The following is a 25,444-nucleotide window of genomic DNA, read 5'->3' as shown; positions in this document are numbered from 1 at the left end:
GAACTTCGCAGAATCCCTCCTAACCAACTCTTTAACAAGCCCCTATAACCTACTATGCGGGGACATCAACCTACACCTTGAAAAAACGGACCAACCAGAAATAGCAGACCTTTGGTCTCTGCTCTCCCAATTAGGATATGACAAACACCCCCCTGTCACAACCCACCAAGGAGGTCATCAGTTAGATCTGGTGACTCTCTCCTCCAAGGAACTATCCAACCCCACATTTTATTGGAAACAAGGAAACTGGTCGGACTCCCTCTGGTCCGACCACCGCCTATGTACCTTCTCCATCGGATGCCAAAACAAACTCCAGAAAAGCGGCAAAACAAGATCCATCAAAACCCACACTACTAGAGGAAAGATTGACCCAACAGAATTCTGGTCCCACTACGAAATTAACACCAATCCTACCGAACAAACGGAACAACTCATGACATCCTGGATCCAGACCAGTACCAACATACTAAACGAGATTGCCCCCCCAAAAACCCGCAAAATCAGAACCCCCAACCAAGAAGGCTGGTTCGACCATGATTTGCTGCTATACAAGAAAGACCTTAGGAAAGCTGAAAGACTATGGCAAAAAACGGGATCCCCTGAACACAGATCGGCCTGGAGACAAAAAGTAAAAAATTACAAAACCCTCACAAATGAAAAAAGAAAAAACTTCTACTCCCTTAAGATCGGAAACATAAAAACCAACAGCAGTAATCTCTTCAAACTGGTCAATGACCTATATAACTTAGAGACCCACACAAACATACACGAAGAATCCACCTTAACTGCCGACTCCCTCGCTGACTTCTTCAACACCAAGATTCAAAAACTAAGATTAACACTACCCCCCAGCCCCAATCCCCTCGAGCTGTTCCCCATTCTCCCAGACTTCTACTTATCAAACCCAGACCTAGGAGCCAGAGCTGACCTCTGTTGGAAACAATTCGCAGTAATCGACTGGCAAACCTTCAACTCATACTACAACAAATATACACACTCCCATTGCAAATTGGACACATGCCCACCAAACATCATGAAAACGGCACCCCCCTGCTTCAAAGCAAAAATGATGACATGGGTTAATTTTCTATTATCCTCAGGAAACTTCCCGTCTGAGCAAGGCCATATTATGATCACCCCTATTATAAAAAATGCGAACGAACCACCCAATTCCCCATCTAACTATAGACCGATCGCCAGTATCCCCTTATTCACCAAAATTGCGGAGGGGCTGGTAAAGGCGGAACTCTCTGCATACCTTGATAAATTTAACATACTCAGCGACTTCCAATCAGGCTTTCGTACTGACCACAGCACGGAAACCATCTTAGCTTCCCTTCTCGACCACCTACACACGCTCTTCAGTCAGGGCTCAAGTGCCTTAATAATACAACTTGACCTGAGCAGCGCTTTTGACCTGGTAGACCACACCATTCTCCTTGAATGCCTGGCTCACATCGGCATCTCAGACCAGGTCCTTAACTGGTTTCAGGGGTTCCTAAGAAATAGATCCTACAAAGTATGCAAGAACAACTCTTTCTCTTACAGCTGGGACAACACCTGCGGGGTCCCGCAGGGCTCCCCCTTATCCCCCACCCTATTCAACATCTACCTGGCCTCCCTAGGCAACCTTCTTCATAACCTCAAGCTCAAATTCTTCATTTATGCAGACGACATCACAATATCCATCCCACTCACCAACTTTTCACATGAAATACTCGACCACACTACAAACATTCTCAACCAGATCGAACTCTGGATGCTAGCATTCAGACTGAAACTAAACCCCGATAAATCTAAATTCTTCCTAGCCACCCCCAACGACAAAATCAAAGAAACTACAATTCAACTGAAAGGAATGACCTTCCCACTCGAACCAACCTTAAAAATCCTGGGAGTCACGCTGGACAAAAATCTTTCTTTAGAAAATCACACCGACCTCGTCATCAGGAAAAGCTTCTCTGCACTTTGGAAACTTCGCACTATAAAAAAATACTTCAATGACACTTCCTTCCGCCTTCTTGTACAATCCTCTATCCTCAGCATTCTAGATTATTGCAACATCATATACCTTAACGCCACGAAGAAAACAACCAGAAGACTAAAAATAATCCAGAATACCGCCGTGCGCCTCATCTTTGGCCTAAAGAAATGGGAACATGTCACCCCATTCTACCACCAACTCCACTGGCTGCCTTTCGAGTCTAGAGTCCTTTACAAATTCGCATGCTTCTGTTACAGGGCGGTAAATGGTTCCTCACCAAGTTACATCAACCCTCACTTCAACCTCTACCGCACCAACAAGAAATCCCGTCGTATTCAGCTGTTCGCCTTCCCCTCACCCAAACTTTGTCACTTCAAAAGATTCCTTGATAGAACTTTCGCCTTCCAAGCTGCCAAGCTGAACCCATGGCTAGCACAAATGATACTAGAGGCCCCCACTTACCTCGGTTTCAGAAAATCACTTAAAACTTACCTATTCCGCAAACAAGACCCAAACTGTTCCCCCCCCTGACAATATCTCCCCAATCTGGCCCCCTTATGAGGCCTTCCCCCCTTTTTTTCCCCTCTTTCCGCATCCTCTGTCTAGTTCAAATAAAGCTGATAAATAATTGAAACTCTGTTATTCTGTACTCCAAATAACAAATCTGTAATTCTGACAAAGAATTGTAAATCTGCCTGTCTAAGCAGACCCTAATGTAACTCAATGTAAACCGCCTTGAACTCGCATGGGTATGGCGGTATATAAAAATAAACTATTATTATTATTATTATTATTATTATTATTTAGCAAATCAATAACAGCTTACAAGAATAAATCATTCAGCATATAGAGTAACAGAATGTGATCTTCAGGCCTGAGGATCCTCTGATGTCTGTTCTGCTTACTTCCTCCTAAAGGCCTGTTTTTATACATTTCTTGGTGGCCAGCACTGTGTTGGTCTAAATCACATGATAAATCTTTATTGGTTATTTTCTTATACGTCATTACATAAGTAGATTCATTTATTGGCTTGTACAGTTGTGTCATGCTATACGTTTGCTCTTTTTACTGTAAAGCCTAACCCTTTCCCGCAAATGCCCCTTCCCTTTACCATATAAGCAATTTCGAGTATCAAACCCCTCCCTGCTATGGTGTCCTAACACATTTCTGGCATATGTTGTCAGATGATAATTCTTGAGAATTCTATCTTCTGACCATGGGCTGTGTTCATCTTTGCATGATATCCGGTTAGGTGCCGCCCTGGTACCAAGCCTTAGAATTAGGACCTGTTATTTCTCTTAAGTTTCACTTACACAGTAGCTAACTTAAAAACAGGGTATTTCCCCATCCTTGTATGCCTTCTGGTAAGCGGTGTGTGAAATATCTTTTTACAGTTAATCTACTGTTTTTATCAGTTGCAGAAAGAGATATCAGTTGCAGAAGGAGAAGGGAGGGGGGGTTTCTGTGAGCTCTGGTTTTCTTCTTATCCTGCTTCACCTGTTTTATACAAGGACTTACAAGGATTTCATACCAGAACTTTCCATGATTTTTCTTCTTTCCATCTTCCTTTTCCTCTCAATACTACATCACTGTGCGTCAATAAACTTAGTTATCCTATTCAATCTACTATGAAGGTTTTGGGTGTAATACTGGACCAGGACCTAACCGTGAGCGACTAGATGGACTCTGGTTATAAAGGGTTTTTTTAATCTCTTGTAGCTTCGATCCATAAGTAACCAACCTGACGAGGTAAGCTGCCAATCCATTTCTGAGTCTAAGGTAAGTACACATTGCAATTCTGGATCTGGGGTAAGTACACACATTGCAAACAGTTCTAAAGGAGTCAAATTAGCTCAAGCGGGAATATCTCCACAGAGACATAGCAAACATAAGGTATAGAGGGCTATGTACGTCAATGCCCACAGTTTGGGCAACAAGATTCTGGAATTAGAGACGGAAATGAGGAACGCCGATCTAGATGTGGTGGCGATATCCGAGACCTGGTTTACGGACACCCATGGGTGGGATATGGCCATGCTGGGTTACAACTTACTTCGTCGAGACAGAGAGGGCAAAATGGGAGGAGGGGTAGCACTAAACACTAAAGATAACATTAAAGTTACTAAAATTGCAGATGTCAGGTACACCGGGAAATCCCTCTGGGTGAATTTGGCCAGGGGGAAGGACAAATGCCTGTATCTTGGCATAGTATACAGACCTCCAAGACAACAGGATGACCTGGATATAGAATTAATCGAAGACATAAAGAATATCACTTTGCGTGGGGACACAGTATTGTTAGATATATAAAGGGAAAGAAACCAGCAAGAGAGGCGGTAGGCCCTCTCGATGATCAAGGAAAGAAAGGGTCAATTAAAGAGGACAAATAGGTTGCCGACAGGTTAAATTCATTCTTTGCCTCAGCCTTCACAAATGAGGACACTTCAATAATGCCAGACACAGGGAAGATATTCACTGGGGCCACAGAGGAAAGCCTAACAACAGTGAAGGTGACGATGGACATGATTTACTTTCAGATTGACAAACTAAAAAGCGACAAATCCCCTGGACCGGATGGAATTCACCCGAGAGTATTAAAGGAACTTAAGGAGGAAATTGGCGAACTATTACAAACAGTAGCTAACATGTCAATTAGAACTGGACAAATACCAGAAGACTGGAGGATAGCAAATGTCATCCCATTTTTCAAAAAAGGATCAAGAGGGGATCCAGGAAACTACCGACCTGTGAGCCTCACATCGGTTCCAGGGAAAATAATTGAAACACTAATCAAAGAGAACATTGTACAACACTTGGAAGACCACAATCTAATATGGGCTAGTCAACACGGCTTCAGGAAAGGGAAATCATGTTTGACAAATTTACTACAATTTTTTGAGAAAGTGAACAAACAAATGGATAGTGGAGAACCAGTGGATATAATTTACTTGGACTTTCAGAAAGCGTTTGACAAAGTCCCTCATGCAAGGCTTATGAAGAAACTACTAAGCCATGAAATAGGAGGAGAAGTGCACAGATGGATCGGCAAATGGCTAGAAAACAGAAGGCAGAGGGTTAGCATAAATGGGAAATTCTCGGACTGGGAGGAAGTGATTAGCGGCGTGCCCCAGGGCTCGGTTCTTGGGCCTATCTTGTTCAATATTTTTATAAACGACCTAGAAGAGGAAACAACATGCAATATAATAAAGTTTGCAGATGACACAAAACTATGTCGGGCGGTTGCCTCTCAAAGGGACTGCGAGGACCTCCAGAAAGATCTGAACCAGCTGGAAACGTGGGCGATAAAGTGGCAGATGAACTTTAACATAAACAAATGCAAGGTGATGCATCTAGGAAAGAAAAACAAGGAACATGAGTATAAGATGTTGGGGGTCAAGTTAGCAAAATGCGAACGGGAAAGGGATTTGGGGGTTCTGATTGACAGTACCCTAAAGCCATCGGCACAATGTGCGGCGGCGGCGAAGAAAGCAAATAGGATGTTGGGCATAATTAAAAAGGGGATCACGAGTAGATCGGAAGATGTCATAATGCCACTTTATAGAACAATGGTCAGACCGCACTTAGAATATTGTGTCCAACACTGGTCTCCATACCTCAAGAGGGATATAACTCTGTTGGAGAAAGTGCAGAGGCGAGCCACGAAACTTGTCAAAGGAATGGAGCATTTGAGCTACAAAGAACGACTGTGGAAACTGGGACTGTTTATCCTCGAGAAGAGAAGACTGAGAGGGGATTTGATAGAGACTTTTAAAATATTAAAAGGATTTGATAAAATAGACCAAGAAGCAGCATTGCTAACATTTTCGGATGTGACACGGACAAAAGGTCATAGCCTGAAACTGAGAGGCAGCAGGTTCAGGACAAATGTCAGGAAGTTCTGTTTCACACAGCGGGTGGTGGGTGCTTGGAATGCATTCCCGGAGGAGGTTGTGGCGGAGACTACTGTACTGGGATTCAAAAGCAAGTTGGATGCACACCTTCTTGCATATCATATTGAGGGATACGGTAAAGTCGGGTCTCCAAAAAGGAGTACCTAAATGGGCCGCCGCGTGAGCGGAGCACCGGACTAGATGGACCTCAGTCTGATCTGGTGAAGGCGTTTCTTATGTTCCTCTGCGACCAGCAGCAGCAGAAGGCTATTAACCTCTATAAAGGGAGCAAGACTCAGGCAAATGGTATTAGAGCCCACTAGGGAGCAGGCTATACTGGACCTGATACTTACCAACGGTGAAAGTGTCACAGAGGTCTCAGTAGGCGACACGCTGGCCCCCAGTGACCACAACATGGTATGGTTCAACCTCAGGAAAGGTTTCACTAAATCATACACATTAACCAAGGTCCTCAACTTTAAGGACACAAACTTCGAAAGCATGGGAGATTTCATCCATCGAGCGCTATAAAACCAAGCAGAAACAGATAATGTGGAGGTAATGTGGTCAACTCTGAAAACAACCATACACGAAGCAACCAACCACAATATAAAATCAGACAATAAACCACAGTGGTTCTCTGCGGAGATCTCAGACCTCATAAAAAAGAAGAAAAGAGCATTCATCTCCTACAAACAATCAGGGAAGCAGGAATCCAGGGAAGTCTATCTGGCCAAGTCAAAAGCAGTCAAAACAGCAGTCAGAGAGGCCAAATTCCCAATGGAGGAGAATCTAGCGAAGAACATAAAGAAGGGCGATAAATCCTTCTTCAGGTATATTAGTGACAGAAACAGAAACACAGATGGGATAGTACGCCTTAGGAAACCAGATGGGAATTATGTAGAATCGGACTCTGATAAAGCCAAAATCTTAAATGAATACTTCTGCTCAGTCTTCACTTGCGAGGCGTCGGGATCCGGCCCTCAGCTGCAGACAAGAGAAAGCTCGGAAGACCCGTTTCGAAATTTTGAGTTTACGCCCAGCAGCGTCTACTATGAGCTATCAAAACTCAAGGTGAACAAAGCTATGGGACCAGACAAACTACACCCCAGGGTGCTCAGGGAGTTGAGTGACGTCCTGGCGGAACCGTTATCAGCACTCTTCAATCTTTCCCTAAGTACAAGAAGAGTCCCGTTGGACTGGAAAACAGCTAACGTCATTCCACTCCACAAAAAGGAATGCAGGACGGAGGCTGCGAACTACAGACCGGTGAGCCTCACATCGATAGTGAGTAAACTTATGGAAATACTAATCAAACGCCAATTGGATTCGATCCTGAACGAGGAGAATCTATGAGATCCCCATCAACATGGTTTTACGAAGGGAAGGTCCTGCCAATCAAATCTGATCAGCTTCTTTGACTGGGTCACAAGGAAGCTGGATATAGGGGAATCCCTGGACATCATGTACTTGGACTTCAGCAAAGCATTTGATAACAGGTTATTGAACAAGATGAGTTCGATGGGATTAGGTGAAACATTAACTGCATGGGTTAAGGACTGGTTTAGAGGTAGACTTCAAAGGGTTAGGAGTCGAAAGCACTTTCAAAGAGGTGGGCTGACATTTATAGAGGGTTCCTGCTCATGAGAGCTTACAGTTTAACTTGGACAGACAGACATGACATAGAGGGTTGGGGATGCAGAACCGAAGGTGAGAGGAGTTAGGAGTCAAAAGCACTCTCAAAGAGGTGGGCTGACATTTATAGAGGGTCCCTGCTCTGAAGAGCTTACAATCTAACTTGGACAGACAGACATGACATAGAGGGTTGGTGATGCAGAACCCAAGGTGAGAGGAGTTAGGAGTCGCAAGCACTCTCAAAGAGGTGGGCTGACATTTATAGATGGTCCCTGCTCTGAAGAGCTTACAGTTTAACTTGGACAGACAGACATGACATAGAGGGTTGGGGATGCAGAACCCAAGGTGAGAGGAGTTAGGAGTCAAAAGCACTCTCAAAGAGGTGGGCTGACATTTATAGAGGGTCCCTGCTCTGAAGAGCTTACAATCTAACTTGGACAGACAGACATGACATAGAGGGTTAGGGATGCAGAACCCAAGGTGAGAGGAGTTAGGAGTCGAAAGCACTCTCAAAGAGGTGGGCTGACATTTATAGAGGGTCCCTGCTCTGAAGAGCTTACAATCTAACTTGGACAGACAGACATGACATAGAGGGTTAGGGATGCAGAACCCAAGGTGAGAGGAGTTAGGAGTCGAAAGCACTCTCAAAGAGGTGGGCTGACATTTATAGACGGTTCCTGCTCTGAAGAGCTTACAATCTAACTTGGCAGACAGACATGACATTTAGGATTGGGGATGCAGAACCCAAGGTGAGAGGAGTTAGGAGTCAAAAGCACTCTCAAAGAGGTGGGCTGACATTTATAGAGGGTCCCTGCTCTGAAGAGCTTACAGTTTAACTTGGACAGACAGACATGACATAGAGGGTTGGGGATGCAGAACCCAAGGTGAGAGGAGTTAGGAGTCGAAAGCACTCTCAAAGAGGTGGGCTGACATTTATAGAGGGTCCCTGCTCAGAAGAGCTTACAATCTAACTTGGACAGACAGACATGACATATAGGGTTGGGGATGCAGAACCCAAGGTGCGAGGAGTTAGGAGTCGAAAGCACTCTCAAAGAGGTGGGCTGACATTTATAGAGGGTCCCTGCGGAGGTCACGTGATGTGCTGAGCCGAGCAAGACGTGCCTTGCTCGTGCTCCGGGGCCCCGAATCTCTCAAACCCTGACATTTCTGTTTTTTGTCGGCCCGCGCATCTTCGGAACGTTTGGACCGTGCATGGACCGGTTTGTGCAACCGACTAGCCCGGTCATGAGCAGCAAATCTAATCGTGCCACTAAAGACAGGGAGACCCGTTCGGCGCGGCCGGATCCGAAAATGGCGGCGGGGGACCTGGGTTCCGCGCTCCCCTTGTCTGAGGCGCATATAGCGGCGCTTTCGGCTTCGGTGGTGCGGGCGCTGGACTCCCGCTTTGATCATCTCTCGAGCCAGTTAACGTCACTTGAGGCTCTACTGGGGGAGACCACCAGGCGCACGGGAGAGCTGGAGAGCCGTGTCTCGGGAGTTGAGGACACGTGCTCGGCCTCCGCCGCCGATCTGGTTTCCATGAAGGCACAGCTCCAGCGCCAGGCCGACAAGCTGGAGGACCTCGAGAATCGCTCGAGGCGGGACAACTTGCGCCTGGTGGGTCTCCCGGAGACGGTCCCCGACGCCCGACTTCTCTCCACTTTGGAATCCTGGCTCCAAGCGGCGCTGCCGCTCCCAACTGGCGTGGGACCGTTGCGGTTGGACCGCGCACACCGCCTGGGTCGGCGCTCGGATGATCGGGAGCGGGCTCGGGTTGTTATCTTCAAAATCCATAACTCGGCTGTTAAAGCGGAGTTGATGAGACAGTACAGGCTCAAGCGGAATACCTTATCGTTTGAGGACTCCCCTGTGCGACTGTTCCAAGACTACTCCCCTGCGCTCCAGGAACGCCGGAGGCGCTTCTCACCGGTGTGTTCGGCTCTCTACGACCGGAAAGTTCGATTTCAGCTTATTTATCCGGCGCAGCTCAAGATTTGGACTCCCTCGGGCTGGCGTATGTTCCCCACCGCTGAAGCTGCGCAAAACTATCTTGACGCGCTACCCGGGGAAGCGGGGCCCTCTTCGGCCCCCTGAGTTTCTGGTCCTGGCTGCTGAGCTACCCTAGCACTCATCTGTGGAGCGCTTCTCTTCTGGATCAACAGTCCTGGCCTCGAGAATGGGTTGGCCTCCTGCTTCCCTTCGTGCCCTCTGGCATGCTGGCCCGTGTTTGCTGGATTCTATTCCCATGTTTGTTTTAGTTGAGACATTTACTTGGCCCCTCTGTTTTCTATGTTGTCACTTTCTGCTATACCCGGCCCCGCACTTTGGCAGCACCGGTTCTCCTTGCTTGGTTGGCTGTTATGTTCTAAGGTTTGCTTGGGGATCTAGCGGGCCGGCTGCCTGGGTGTGGGGCCTGAGGGGGCCGTTGTCATACCTCGCTCCTGACACCTTCGTGGGAGGGTGACCTCTCTTGGGCTTGCCTGGGGGAATGATCGGCTTTGGAGGGTTTTCCTGAGCCTTCTACTCACCCTTTCCCCTTTTGGTGGGCCTCTGGGTACTGGCTTCCTGTTGGTTTTAGTTTGGACGCAGATTCTGTTTGGTATGGGCTGCTCGTGGGGTCTGGTGTGGCTTTGGTCCTGTTGTGAATGTGTTTGATTGGTGTGTCTGTTGGGGGGTAGAGTCTGCTTGTTTTTCTTGGCTTAAATGGCCTTTGCATGGTTTGGGGGCCGCTTCTCAGTTTTTGTTTGGTGGGTCTCTGGCGTGCTGCTGGGATGCGGGGGAGTGCTGTCCTATTGGCAGTTCCAGGGCTTCTCTGTTCCTGTGGCTTTCTGCCCTGTTGCATTTGTGGCACCTGTGTCTGCGGCCTATTGCTGAGGTTTGTTTGATTGAATGGATGCGTGTGGTAGAGTTTGGGGTACTTGTGTTGGGTGTGGGTTTGGGGATTTGGGGCCCCATAACCATCTTTGTGTGACTCCTTTCTGTTCCACTTCTGTGGAACGGTTTCTTTCTTGGGGTTGGAGGGGTTGGGATGGGTTGGGTGATGGGCAGGGTATTGGGGTGGGGTGGGTTGGGTTGGATTGGGGGGGGTGGGGGGTCCTCCTTCTATGGGGTTTGCTTTTGTTACTGTCTGGAATGTTATTGTGGGTTTCCTCTTGGATTATTGTTATTGTGTGTTCCTGCTCTGGGGGGTGGCTGGGCCCTTGGGGTGGTTTTTCAGTTTCTTCTTACTTCTCTTCTGTGCCTTTTTCTACTTTAGGCCCTGAGTACCCCGTTTAGACTCACCTCTTGGAATGTTGGGGGGATCACGTCGCCTGTCAAGAGATCCAAAATACTTGTTGCTCTCCAACACTACCGATCTGATATTGCTTGTCTGCAGGAAACTAGATTAACTGATGCAGAACATCTTAAGTTACGTCGTTCTTGGGTGGGGGAGGTGTTTTTTGCTTCTTCTTCGGGTCGTCATGGGGGCATTGCAGTGCTGGTCCGTAAGTCTTCTCCAATAGGTGTCCAGGTTCTGGATAGGTCGCCAGACGGTCGCTCCTTGCTTCTTCGCCTTACTCTGGGTGGTCGCTCTTATCTTCTCCTTGTGGTATATGGCCCTAATTCTGGAGAGTCAGCCTTTCTACAGCGATTGCTTCATCTTCGTTCTCGTTTTCCTGATGACCCGCTGCTTCTTTTGGGTGATTTTAACTTGGTGATGCATCCCGATCAGGATAAGTCTAGCTCTTCTGCTTCTTCTTTGGGTTCTAAGAGTCATCTCCTTTTCGATTTCTGTGACTCACTTTCGGTTGTAGACTCGTGGCGTCTTCTCCACCCTGAAGTCCGTGACTATACCCATCTCTCTCGTGCCCATGGTACTTGGTCCCGTCTCGATTATATTTTCTTATCTAACTCTTTGTTTCCTTCTGTTCACTCGGCGGAGATTGGACCTGTGTCGATTTCGGATCATGCCCCGATTTGGGTTGATGTTGTCCTGGATCCTAACTACCTCCGCGCGCCGTCTTGGAGGTTTCCCTTTTATCTTGCTAAGGATGAGGAATTTCGTGCCTTTTTGCAGACCCAGTGGGACGATTATTCTACAAATAATGCTTCCCACATGGCTGATCCTATTTTGTTTTGGGAGGCTGGGAAGACGGTGATTAGAGGGCATATCATTTCCTTTCTCTGTGCTCGTCGTAGGCGTATTAATCAGGGGATTGTTACCCTGGAACGGGCTTTGCGTTTGGCAAAGCGGTCTTTTTCTCTTCACCCTTTTCCGGGGACTCGGGAATGCTACTTGTCTACGCAGGTGGCCCTGAACTCCCTTCTCCATTCTCGTTCCCAAAAATGCAAAGCCTTTTATCATCATCGTTTCCTTCGCTACGGTAACAAACCCGGCCGTCTTATGGCTCGTTTGGTTAACGCTACGACTGGCAGGAAGCCAATTTTATCTTTGCGTACCCAGGGCGGTGGTGTGGTGTCTCGGACTTCTGAGATTTCTGGGGTCTTATTTGATTTCTTTAGTCGGTTATATGAAGCTCCGGAAGACGCTTCTTTGGATATGATTTCGGACTATCTTCACTCTTCTGGGTTGCCTCGTTTGTCAGCGGATGCGATTGCCTCTCTTAATAGTCCGTTTAGGGCGGTTGAATTGGAGTCTGCTATTAAATCGCTCCGCTCTGACCGGGCTCCGGGTCCGGATGGGTTCTCGGGTGATTTCTATCGGCTTCTTTCTCCGACACTTTATGGACCTTTATTGGCATATTTTGATGCTGCTTCGGCCCGTGGTTCTTTTCCACGTTTTGCAAACGAGGCCCTTATTACCTTACTCTTGAAGCCTGGTAAGACTGCTGATTTGCCGGAATCTTATCGTCCCATTTCATTGATTAATGTGGACCTTAAACTTTTTGCTCGTATGTTGGCTGATCGTCTTGCTCCTCATTTACCTCAGCTTATCCATGAGGATCAAGTAGGCTTTGTTCGGGGCCGACAGTCTGTACATACTGTCCGCAAGGTACTTCTTGCTCTTGCCCAGTGTCAATCTTTCCGGATTCCGACCTTATTTGTCAGCTTGGACGCTTCTAAGGCGTTTGATAGTATTCACTGGTCCTTCTTATTTCGTACCTTGGAGTATGTGGGGCTCGGGGGATTCTTTCTAGACGCTGTGCGTTCCCTATATTCCAATCCCTTGGCGTCCTTGCTTGTTAATGGGACTTGTACTGACTCCTTCCCTATTCTTCGTGGCACCCGACAGGGCTGCCCTCTCTCCCCTCTTTTGTTTCTTCTTTCTTTGGAACCGTTGTTATGCACTCTTCGGGGGTTTGCGGAGGTGCGAGGTCTCTCGGTCGGTGACTTCGAACTTAAGACTCTGGCGTACGCAGACGATATGTTTCTCATTCTTACCCGACCTGAAGATTCTCTTCCGGCGGCTCTGGATCTCATCTCAGAATTTGGGTTTTACTCAGGGCTGTCTCTTAATTTAGATAAATCCTTGGCTTTACCTTTTCCACTAGATTTACGTACTTCATGGCGGGGTGTATTCCCTCTTCGGTGGGCAGATTCTTCTTTGCGGTACTTGGGGGTTACTATTCCACTCGACTTGTCTAGTTTGTACCGGTTGAATGTAGCCCCGTTGTTTCAGACGTTACAGAATAAGTTGCACCTTTGGGAGTCTCTTCCTTTCTCACTTTTGGGTCGAGTACACCTGTACAACATGCTACTGGTCCCCTGTTGGCTTTATGTTTTCCAGGTCCTTCCCCTTTATTTGACGTTTCGGGACGAGCGCCGCTTGGAACGACTGGTCCAGAAATTTCTTTGGGCAGGGAAGAGGCCTCGTTTGCTTTATAAGCGGGCGGCAACTCCCTGGTATAGGGGTGGCTTGGGATTACTGAATCTCCGCTATTTGACAGTTGGTTGTGGAATGAGGCATATTAATGATCTTTTACGGGGTACTTCGGCATTCACTAATTCAACTCTTGAACTTTCCTGCTTTTCTTCTACTCATTTCAGCGCATATCTTCATTCTGTTTCTTCTTCAGAACCTGAATCTCTTTCTCTGAAAGTTTTACATCGACCCTTAAGGAAGGTTTGGCGTTGGGTCTGTAAATTTCACTCTCTTTCTCCTTCTGTTTCTCCCTTCCTTCCTATTCGTTTCAATGGTTCTTTCTTACCTGGGATTGATGGGCCGAGTTTTGCTCGGTGGGAAACAAGGGGCATTCATTATCTATTTCACTTGGTTAACGATGAAGGCGCCATTAAATCTTTTGCTCAGTTGCGAGCTGAATTTGATCTCCCTGCTACTGACTATTTTGCTTCTATGCAAATCCATCATTATATCTCTTCCTTACCTTCTAGCTCCTTGAAGGCCGCTTGTCATGAGACTTTGTCCACGGCCTTTACCCTTGGTTCTCAACAATCGGTCCCTCTCAAGTTTCATCACCGCCACTTGAAGGATGAATGCCCTTTGTTTGACCATTCTAAGCTGCGAGATGCTTGGTCGGGTGATCTTGCTGTTGATTTGCCTTCTGATGTCCTTCTTCAGGCTGTCCGGCGCCTGCCTGCTTTTCGTAAATACACTACCTTTTGGGAGCAGCATTTTAAATTGATTTTTCGTTTATATGTTTCTCCTAGAAGGGCTTATTTGGCTCACTTCCGTCCCCATGCAGCCTGTCTTCGTTGTCAGGCTCCGGAAGCCAGCTTAGGCCATATGTTCTGGACTTGTCCTCAGATACAACTGTTTTGGACTGCTGTATTTGCTTTTGTGGAGTCTATTTGGCATGTTACTGTTCGCAGTTCCCCTTTGCTTTTATTTGGGACTGTTCCTCACTACTTTCCACGTTTCAAGGGAGTTGCAGCTTTCCTCAAGTGGTCTATCCTGATTGCCTTGAAATGCATCCTGCTGAAATGGCTTGAAGCTGAGGCACCGGACTATTCCCTTTGGAGGAGCCGCATGATCGCTCTTTTGATGTGGGAGCGACGGGATGTGACTGACTTGGCTTCTCGACATGGTCGTCTTTTCCAGACCACTTGGGAACCTTTCTGGAATACTTTGACCCCTCTGGCTTGTAGCCGGATACTTAATTGATGCTTTGTCTGTACTTCCCTTTTGTGCCTTTTTTGTATAGTTTGTTCTTCAATTCTTTGTTAATTTGTGCTCGAAGGAGGACCCAGGGGTGGGTATGGTAGGGAGGGGGGTTTGGGGGGGGGGGGTTCTTTTGGGGACTGTTTCAAAAAGCAAAATTTTGAGCTGTTTTTGTACTTTGTGCTATTATGTTGTGTTCTTGCTTGCTCAATAAAATATATTTGACCATAGAGGGTCCCTGCTCTGAAGAGCTTACAGTTTAACTTGGACAGACAGACATGACATAGAGGGTTGGGGATGCAGAACCCAAGGTGAGAGGAGTTAGGAGTCGAAAGCACTCTCAAAGAGGTGGGCTGACATTTATAGACGGTTCCTGCTCTGAAGAGCTTTCAATCTAACTTGGACAGACAGACATGACATTTAGGATTGGGGATGCAGAACCAAGGTGAGAGGAGTTAGGAGTCGAAAGCACTCTCAAAGAGGTGGGCTGACATTTATAGAGGGTCCCTGCTCTGAAGAGCTTACAGTTTAACTTGGACAGACAGACATGACATAGAGGGTTAGGGATGCAGAACCCAAGGTGAGAGGAGTTAGGAGTCGAAAGCACTCTCAAAGAGGTGGGCTGACATTTATAGACGGTTCCTGCTCTGAAGAGCTTACAATCTAACTTGGCAGACAGACATGACATTTAGGATTGGGGATGCAGAACCCAAGGTGAGAGGAGTTAGGAGTCAAAAGCACTCTCAAAGAGGTGGGCTGACATTTATAGAGGGTCCCTGCTCTGAAGAGCTTACAGTTTAACTTGGACAGACAGACATGACATAGAGGGTTGGGGATGCAGAACCCAAGGTGAGAGGAGTTAGGAGTCGAAAGCACTCTCAAAGAGGTGGGCTGACATTTATAGAGGGTCCCTGCTCTGAAGAGCTTACAATCTAACTTGGACAGACAGACATGACATAGAGGGTTGAGGATGCAGAACCCAAGGTGAGAGGAGTTAGGAGTCGAAAGCACTCTCAAAGAGGTAGGCTGACATTTATAGAGGGTCCCTGCTCTGAAGAGCTTACAATTTAACTTGGACAGACAGACATGACATAGAGGGTTGGGGATGCAGAACCCAAGGTGAGAGGAGTTAGGAGTCGAAAGCACTCTCAAAGAGGTGGGCTAACATTTATAGAGGGTCCCTGCTCTGAAGAGCTTACAATCTAACTTGGACAGACAGACATGACATAGAGGATTGGGGATGCAGAACCCAAGGTGAGAGGAGTTAGGAGTCGAAAGCACTGTCAAAGTGGTGGACTTTTAACTAGGCCTTGAACACTTCCAGAGACGGAGCCCGCCTTAGAGATACGGGCAGCTTGTTCCAAGCATATGGCACAGCAAGGCAGACGGGACGGAGTCTGGAGTTGGCAGTTGAAGAGAAGGTCACAGAAACCCCACTCAAACCTATAGGGATAACGTGTGTTTGCTTTCCAAAACCTACACTACAGGGTGTTATTGTATTCAGGTACCTTCTAAGCTGTCCCAGTCCTAGACTGTCTCGTCCCTAAGTGTTATCGTTTTTCACGCCACTTGCAATATAGAGATATTAAGAGTCTACGAGATCTAAAGAAAGGAGAATTATGAGTCTGATATAATGATCTTAACAATATTATTTTACTCAGAGTGACAACTATAGTTTGATTATGTGGGAGATATAGAAATTGAAGAGCCCGACGTTGGTTATAACTTTGTTTTAATAGTCATAATCTGTCAAACATACTGTCTGCCTTAGGTGATTTTTAGGTGAATCTTTTATCACACTCAGTACATGTAAACAGCTTATCCCAAACCATAACACCCTGTAGTGTAGGTTTCAAATACTGTCCAAAAATGTTAAATGCAGCTTTGTAATATCAGGCACTTAACTTAATAACCCGACGGAGGCCCCATCCGTTTCGCTCCAACGGGCTTCTTCGGGGGTATTGATAAGGCTTGTTATAGAGATGGACAAAATCTAATTGTGCTCAGAGAGGCAGCAAAAACATGATATCAATATTTAAATGACAAATCTGAACTTACTTATTTTAAAATGACAAAATAAAGCGATGACTGTCAAGTTCCAAAACTAATAATATTGTATACTGATATGTAAAAAATGTATTAAGTGAAACAATTGTTAATGATATACCACAGTTGAAACGTACAGGATCCGTTTCTTGGTCCCGAAATCGTTCTGCAAAACATTCTGTCATCTGGAGGCAATTCCCCTTAGAAAGAAAGATAGATAGCCAGTATTCCAAAGAGATTTTTGCCTGATTTATTATGAGTCTGCAAAACATTTATATATCTGTTACATGGGTCAGTGGTAACCATCACAGGAAAAGGGGGATGGACAAGAGAGGGGAAGGGGTGCGTGAGCAGGATATGTACTTCATTGTTTAAATCTTAAAGGTGTTAAGAGCTGTGGGGGGTTGAGCCTTCATGTCTCAGACAACTAACCTAGTTAACATAAATTAAATGACCTCTTCCCAAACCATTAAGAGAGTAAACACCCAACATTCTACATTTGATTACTTCCAGCATAGACAGAGACAGAAAATCTATCCTTTCCTTTCAACAGTTAAATATTGATTCATTTTAAACATGTGGTAATAAAAAGTACCAAAGTATAAACTTTATAGCTAGACTGCCCTATTGTATATATGTGTTTGAAAAACATGACAATTAAAGTGGAGCAGAGGAAAATGTTGAAATAATCCGATTTTAAAACCGTTTATAGATTTAGTTGCTAACTTGCTGAATATATTCTAACCGGCTAAAAGACTAGAAAAGGCAAAGGTCTTAACTAAGGCGTATTGCATAAAGCCGATAACGGCAATAAACTTAAACAAATATTATCAAATTCTGCTGTATACAAAGTTATTCATCGACTAAAAAACATCATTTCGAAAATGACTAAAAAACAGCATTAATCAAGGGTTATTGAACCAAACGATTTTTTCCAAGTTTATACTTATAAGTACGAGGGGGCACTCAGAGAAACTGAAGGGGGATAGGTTCAAATCAAATGCAAGGAAGTTTTTCTTCACCCAAAGGGTCATGGACAAATGGAATGCGCTCCCGGAGGAAGTGATCCGTCAGAGTACAGTGCAGGGATTCAAACAGGGATTGGACAGATTCCTGAGGGAAAAGGGGATCGTGGGGTACTGAGGGAGGTGCTGGGGTGTTGCATAAGTATAGACAGCTCACCAGGTCGTGCAGGTGCAAGGCCGGAGGGACTTCGATGAGAAACCTAGGGGGCAAGGGGGCCCCTTCTGGTGATTAAGGCAGGTCATGACCTGTTGGGCCGCCGCTGGGGCGGACTGCTGGGCGGGATGGACCTCTGGTCTGACCCGGCAGAGGCACTACTTATGTTCTTATGTTCTTATAAGTAAGTTCAGATTTGTCATTTAAATATTGATATCATGTTTTTGCTGCCTCTCTGAGCACAATTAGATTTTGTCCAGCGCTATAACAAGCCTTATCAATACCCCCGAAGAAGCCCGTTGGAGCGAAACGGATGGGGCCTCCGTCGGGTTACTAAGAGAAGTGCCTGATATTACAAAGCTGCATTTAACGTTTTTGGACAGTATCAACCTCACTAAGCTGATTTTTCTGATGCTCATATGTTATTAATTGAGAGATTTTGAGAATTAATCATTATTTCATATTGATTATCACACAAGAATTATACAGAAAAATTATAAAATATATTTAAATCATTTATATACAGGGGTTTTTGACCTGTGAGGAAAACCAACCCCAACTGGTTATGATCTCTTTGATTGTAGTCCAGGGGTTTTTTGAGGTCTTTTCTCCTCTGTTTTAAATGCACATTATATGCAACATTTAGTGCTCCATATCGTCTGTTAATCTTAGGATTTACACTTGATTACGTTTCCACTTTTTTCTTCAGTTTAAACTGGCTTCGTTATTGCCAGCCAGTTTAGTGGGGCCGAGACAGGACCGAAGGCAGGGCTGATCACAATCCAGATGCTCCGCTGGCTCATCACTCCCCCTCCTTCCAGCGGCCGGCAAACAACATGGAGGACTGCTTCCGGGAGGAATCGGCTTCCTGCCTTATATGTCAGGCCTGACCCGCGACTCCATTGGAAGAAGCAAGGAGTAAAAGGTGATGGGCGGAGAGAGAGATGAGGTGTTGGAGGAAAGATGGGAGAGGATATGCTGGATGGAGGGAGCAAGACAGATACTGGTTAGAAGACTGAAAATAAAGGGGGAAGGGAGAGAAAGAGAAGATGCTGGAAGGGAGGAGTTAGCAAATAAAAAAAAACAAACAAAAAAAACAACTCCCAAAAAAACAAACAACTGGAGAAATAGAAGCAGATAGAGATGCAGAAAAATAAATGGAGGAAAACTGAAACATAAGGTTAAAGTCAGAGATGGATGTAGGAGAGGAAGTGAAGACAGGAATGAGAGAAGAGCCAGATAGAATGCAAACCCTGGTAAGAAAATTGAGAGAAGAGAGCAGAAACTGGGATAAACAGGAATAAAATGGCCAGACAATAAAAGTAGAAAAAAAAGGATTTTATTTTTAATTTCATGAACAGGGGGGGAGGTAAAATAAAGGGAGAAGGGCTGCTGCTGGATAAGGTGAGCAGTGATGGGGTGGTGGAGGACACAGGGGAGGTAAAAGGAAGGGAGAATGGACAGGGGGAGCAGGCAAGGAAAAAAAAGAAAGAAAGAAAGACAGACAGAAATACAGAAAGCGGCTAAGGAGAGAGAAAAAGAAAGAAAGACAGACACACACACATATATTCTAGCACCTGTTAATTTAACGGGCTATAAGACTAGTTAATTAATATTACTATTTGGGATAGAAGTGGATGGAATAGGTTCCAGTTATTACAGAGATTCGAATAATGAAAAAACCAAAAAGAAAATAGCTGCTGATAATTTCAAGTTAAAGAAAAAGAGCACTAACATTTCTCAGCGTCTCTAAACACAGACACATCAACCAGGAAGTAGCTATGTACGTTTGTGTAACGGAAAAAAAAGAAGAGGAAGCATAACTCATTTCTTAAACTTTGATCACAGACAAAGAATAAGGTTTGAAATCGTTGTGGTGAGTAGTGAAAAAAATACGTTTTCTTTCTTTATATTGGTAATTATAGTGCTGGAAACCAGACAGACATTAATTGCTAGCAAGTATTAAGGTATAATTTTTTATTTTTATTTTTTTATTTAGAGTACTCATAAAAATCTTTAGGTGTTCTCTTAAAGTGCACTGCAGTTTTTCCTAACTCTAGAAAACAAATAATCGTTAGTAATGGGAAAAAATGAGGTGATATTAAAAATTCCAGACCTAGAAAGACAAAGGGTGCGTTTATTTTTACATTGCCAGTTATCATACTTAATGCCTGTCAGTTATTTGGTTAGACATAATCACTTGTCACGAATCCTTCCTATCTACGTACACGAATCCTTCCTATCTACGTACACGAATCCTTCCTATCTACGTACACGAATCCTTCCTATCTACGTACACGAATCCTTCCTATCTACGTACACGAATCCTTCCTATCTACGTACACTATCTTTCTATGAACTTCAATAATCTGCTTATAAATTCCCTTCATTGCCAATCTAACATAACACTTTCTATTGATTTCCAGTATTTGTCTCTTATCCCTTCTTTCCAATACTCTTTGTCTTTATATATAAAACCAATAATGATCCAAATCTTTTCTGTAATTTTTTTCCTCTCTTTCTCAAAAAACAATCTTTTATAACTCAGCGAACTTATATGAGATAAATAATTTTTTTTTTTTAATGAAAGCTTATGGTAACCTTGAAAGGCAGTTAAAATATACTTCCTCTTTCAGTCTCATCCCCCTCACCCCCCTCAATATGTTACTGTATTTTTTTTTTCTTCTACTGCTTCGTGACCACAAAAGAACAGGAAACAAAAACCACAAGAGCAATGCTTTTGCTTTCCCATAAAGTGCCATATATTTCTCAGGTCAGTACACAAGCGACAGCTAAAATAAAAATCAAACAGCATCAACAGAAGAACTAAGGAAGCCATCAGGCAGCATGACAAGATGAAAATATAGACTCCTCTTGTCAGGAGCGAAGAAATAAACCCATAAAAACAGAACTAATAAGCCAAAACCCATACAAAATAGTGGCCACACATGAGAATACCACGTACATTAATAAAATCCAAGAAGACAACATATCATGTGTAAATAAAGAAAGCTGGGCAAGGTAAGATGCTATGTCACTGAAAGCAACGTCATAAGCAAGCAGTATGGTGACATCATTAGGGCTACGAGAAAAGGCACCATGCAGAGAAGAAGTATATACTTTCCGTGCAACAATGGCAGGAAATATGGGGTAGAATGAGGAACAGCAAAACAGGATTGTCTAAGTAACGACTTAACAGAAGACCGGTGAAAAACCTGGCACTGATCCCTCCACTCCCCAGGCTCTTCTTCCTCATTCTCCTCCTGCTTTAGGACAATCTCACTTTCTGCTTCCTGGCACTGCTCTCTCCATTCCCCAGGCTCTTCTTCCTCATTCTCCTCCTGCTTTAGGACAATCTCACTTTCTGCTTCCTGGCACTGCTCTCTCCACTCCCCAGGCTCTTCTTCCTCATTCTCCTCCTGCTTTAGGACAATCTCACTTTCTGCTTCCTGGCACTGCTCCCTCCATTCCCCAGGCTCTTCTTCCTCATTCTCCTCCTGCTTTAGGACAATCTCACTTTCTGCTTCCTGGCACTGCTCCCTCCATTCCCCAGGCTCTTCTTCCTCATTCTCCTCCTGCTTTAGGACAATCTCACTTTCTGCTTCCTGGCACTGCTCCCTCCACTCCCCAGGCTCTTCTTCCTCATTCTCCTCCTGCTTTAGGACAATCTCACTTTCTGCTTCCTGGCACTGCTCCCTCCATTCCCCAGGCTCTTCTTCCTCATTCTCCTCCTGCTTTAGGACAATCTCACTTTCTGCTTCCTGGCACTGCTCCCTCCACTCCCCAGGCTCTTTTTCCTCATTCTCCTCCTGCTTTAGGACATTCTCACTTTCTGCTTCCTGGCACTGCTCCCTCCACTCCCCAGGCTCTTCTTCCTCATTCTCCTCCTGCTTTAGGACAATCTCACTTTCTGCTTCCTGGCACTGCTCCCTCCACTCCCCAGGCTCTTCTTCCACATTCTCCTCCTGCTTTAGGACAATCTCACTTTCTGCTTCCTGGCACTGCTCTCTCCACTCCCCAGGCTCTTCTTCCTCATTCTCCTCCTGCTTTAGGACAATCTCACTTTCTGCTTCCTGGCACTGCTCCCTCCACTCCCCAGGCTCTTCTTCCTCATTCTCCTCCTGTTTTAGGACCATCTCACTTTCTGCTTCCTGGCACTGCTCCCTCCACTCCCCAGGCTCTTCTTCCTCATTCTCCTCCTGCTTTAGCACAATCTCACTTTCTGCTTCCTGGCACTGCTCCCTCCACTCCCCAGGCTCTTCTTCCTCATTCTCCTCCTGTTTTAGGACCATCTCACTTTCTGCTTCCTGGCACTGCTCCCTCCACTCCCCAGGCTCTTCTTCCTCATTCTCCTCCTGTTTTAGGGCAATCTCACTTTCTGCTTCCTGACACTGTTCCCTCCACTCCCCAGGCTCTTCTTCCTCATTCTCCTCCTGTTTTAGGGCAATCTCACTTTCTGCTTCCTGACACTGTTCCCTCCACTCCCCAGGCTCTTCTTCCTCATTCTCCTCCTGTTTTAGGGCAATCTCACTTTCTGCTTCCTGACACTGTTCCCTCCACTCCCCAGGCTCTTCTTCCTCATTCTCCTCCTGTTTTAGGGCAATCTCACTTTCTGCTTCCTGACACTGTTCCCTCCACTCCCCAGGCTCTTCTTCCTCATTCTCCTCCTGTTTTAGGGCAATCTCACTTTCTGCTTCCTGGCACTGTTCCTTCCACTCCCCAGGCTCTTCTTCCTCATTCTCCTCCTGCTTTAGGACAATCTCACTTTCTTTTTCCCGGCACTGCTCCCTCCATTCCCCAGGCTCTTCTTCCTCATTCTCCTCCTGTTTTAGGGCAATCTCACTTTCTGCTTCCTGGCACTGCTCCCTCCACTCCCCAGGCTCTTCTTCCTCCACTCCCCAGGCTCTTTTTCCTCCACTTCACAGGCTCTTCTTCCTCATTCTCCTCCTGTTTTAAGACAATCTCACTTTCTGCTTCCTGGCACTGCTCCCTCCATTCCCCAGGCTCTTCTTCCTCATTCTCCTCCTGTTTTAGGACCATCTCACTTTCTGCTTCCTGGCACTGCTCCCTCCACTCCCCAGGCTCTTCTTCCTCATTCTCCTCCTGTTTTAGGGCAATCTCACTTTCTGCTTCCTGGCACTGCTCCCTCCACTCCCCAGGCTCTTCTTCCTCATTCTCCTCCTGTTTTAGGGCAATCTCACTTTCTGCTTCCTGGCACTGTTCCCTCCCCTCTCCAGGCTCTTCTTCCTCATTCTCCTCCTGTTTTAGGGCAATCTCACTTTCTGCTTCCTGGCACTGTTCCCTCCACTCCCCAGGCTCTTCTTCCTCATTCTCCTCCTGCTTTAGGACAATCTCACTTTCTTTTTCCCGGCACTGCTCCCTCCATTCCCCAGGCTCTTCTTCCTCATTCTCCTCCTGTTTTAGGGCAATCTCACTTTCTGCTTCCTGGCACTGCTCCCTCCACTCCCCAGGCTCTTCTTCCTCATTCTCCTCCTGCTTTAGGACAATCTCACTTTCTGCTTCCTGGCACTGCTCCCTCCACTCCCCAGGCTCTTCTTCCTCATTCTCCTCCTGCTTTAGGACAATCTCACTTTCTGCTTCCTGGCACTGCTCCCTCCACTCCCCAGGCTCTTCTTCCTCATTCTCCTCCTGTTTTAAGACAATCTCACTTTCTGCTTCCTGGCACTGCTCCCTCCATTCCCCAGGCTCTTCTTCCTCATTCTACTCCTGCTTTAGGACAATCTCACTTTCTGCTTCCCGGCACTGCTCCCTCCACTCACCAGGCTCTTCTTCCTCCACTCCCCAGGCTCTTTTTCCTCCACTTCACAGACTCTTCTTCCTCATTCTCCTCCTGCTTTAGGACAATCTCACTTTCTGCTTCCTGGCACTGCTCCATCCACTCCCCAGGCTCTTCTTCCTCATTCTCCTCCTGCTTTAGGACAATCTCGCTTTCTGATTCCTGGCACTGCTCCCTCCACTCCCCAGGCTCTTCTTCCTCATTCTCCTCCCGTTTTAGGGCAATCTCACTTTCTGCTTCCTGGCACTGCTCCCTCCACTCCCCAGGCTCTTCTTCCTCATTCTACTCCTGCTTTAGGACAATCTCACTTTCTGCTTCCTGGCACTGCTCCCTCCACTCCCCAGGCTCTTCTTTCTCCACTCCCCAGGCTCTTTTTCCTCCACTTCACAGGCTCTTCTTCCTCATTCTCCTCCTGCTTTAGGACAATCTCACTTTCTGCTTCCTGGCACTGCTCCCTCCACTCCCCAGGCTCTTCTTCCATATTCTCCTCCTGCTTTAGGACAACCTCACTTTCTGCTTCCTGGCACTGCTCCATCCACTCCCCAGGCTCTTCTTCCTCATTCTCCTCCTGCTTTAGGTACAATCTCACTTTCTGCTTCCTGGCACTGCTCCCTCCACTCCCCAGGCTCTTCTTCCACATTCTCCTCCTGCTTTAGGACAACCTCACTTTCTGCTTCCTGGCACTGCTCCCTCCACTCCCCAGGCTCTTCTTCCTCATTCTCCTCCTGCTTTAGGACAATCTCACTTTCTACTTCCTGGCACTGCTCCCTCCACTCCCCAGGCTCTTCTTCCTCATTCTCCTCCTGCTTTAGGACAATCTCACTTTCTTTTTCCCGGCACTGCTCCCTCCATTCCCCAGGCTCTTCTTCCTCATTCTCCTCCTGCTTTAGGACAATCTCACTTTCTGCTTCCTGGCACTGCTCCCTCCACTCCCCAGGCTCTTCTTCCTCATTCTCCTCCTGTTTTAGGGCAATCTCACTTTCTGCTTCCTGGCACTGCTCCCTCCACTCCCCAGGCTCTTCTTCATCATTCTCCTCCTGCTTTAGGACAATCTCACTTTCTTTTCCCTCCATTCCCCAGGCTCTTCTTCCTCATTCTCCTCCTGCTTTAGGACAATCTCACTTTCTGATTCCTGGCACTGCTCCCTCCACTCCCCAGGCTCTTCTTCCTCATTCTCCTCCTGTTTTAGGGCAATCTCACTTTCTGCTTCCTGGCACTGCTCCCTCCACTCCCCAGGCTCTTCTTCCTCATTCTACTCCTGCTTTAGGACAATCTCACTTTCTGCTTCCTGGCACTGCTCCCTCCACTCCCCAGGCTCTTCTTCCTCCACTCCTCAGGCTCTTTTTCATCCACTTCACAGGCTCTTCTTCCTCATTCTCCTCCTGCTTTAGGACAATCTCACTTTCTGCTTCCTGCCACTGCTCCCTCCACTCCCCAGGCTCTTCTTCCTCATTCTCCTCCTGCTTTAGGACAATCTCACTTTCTGCTCCCTCCACTCCCCAGGCTCTTCTTCCTCATTCTCCTCCTGCTTTAGGACAATCTCACTTTCTGCTTCCTGCCACTGCTCCCTCCACTCCCCAGGCTCTTCTTCCTCATTCTCCTAGACGCTCTCACTTTCTGCTTACTGCCATATCTTTCCAAGGGGGTTGGGGGCACTTAAAGCCTTGTTATGCTGCTCTGGACCTTGGTGTTATTTTTCTCTGACAATAAATGCAATGTAGTGTTTTGGGGAACTAAATGACCAAATTCAAAAGCAGTCTGTGCTTATGGTTTGAATACTTGAAGTGAAACCATTCGAGCACTGGGTGGTACCCTGATGCTAATTATCTTTTGTCCAGACATTAGGTTTTGAG

General features: G+C 46.2%; 1 protein-coding gene across 1 annotated transcript in view; it reads right to left on the bottom strand.

The window, feature by feature from the left end:
* Nucleotides 1–25,444, bottom strand: part of LOC117354717 (zinc finger protein 850-like) — a 948,741-nt gene that overhangs the window by 800,153 nt on the left and 123,144 nt on the right. The window lies entirely within an intron of this gene.

This window comes from Geotrypetes seraphini, chromosome 2, assembly GCF_902459505.1.
Source record: "Geotrypetes seraphini chromosome 2, aGeoSer1.1, whole genome shotgun sequence".
Lineage (NCBI taxonomy): Eukaryota > Metazoa > Chordata > Amphibia > Gymnophiona > Dermophiidae > Geotrypetes > Geotrypetes seraphini.
The sequence above is the reverse complement of the archived record's forward strand: the minus strand, read 5'-3'. Positions and strand labels throughout refer to the sequence as shown.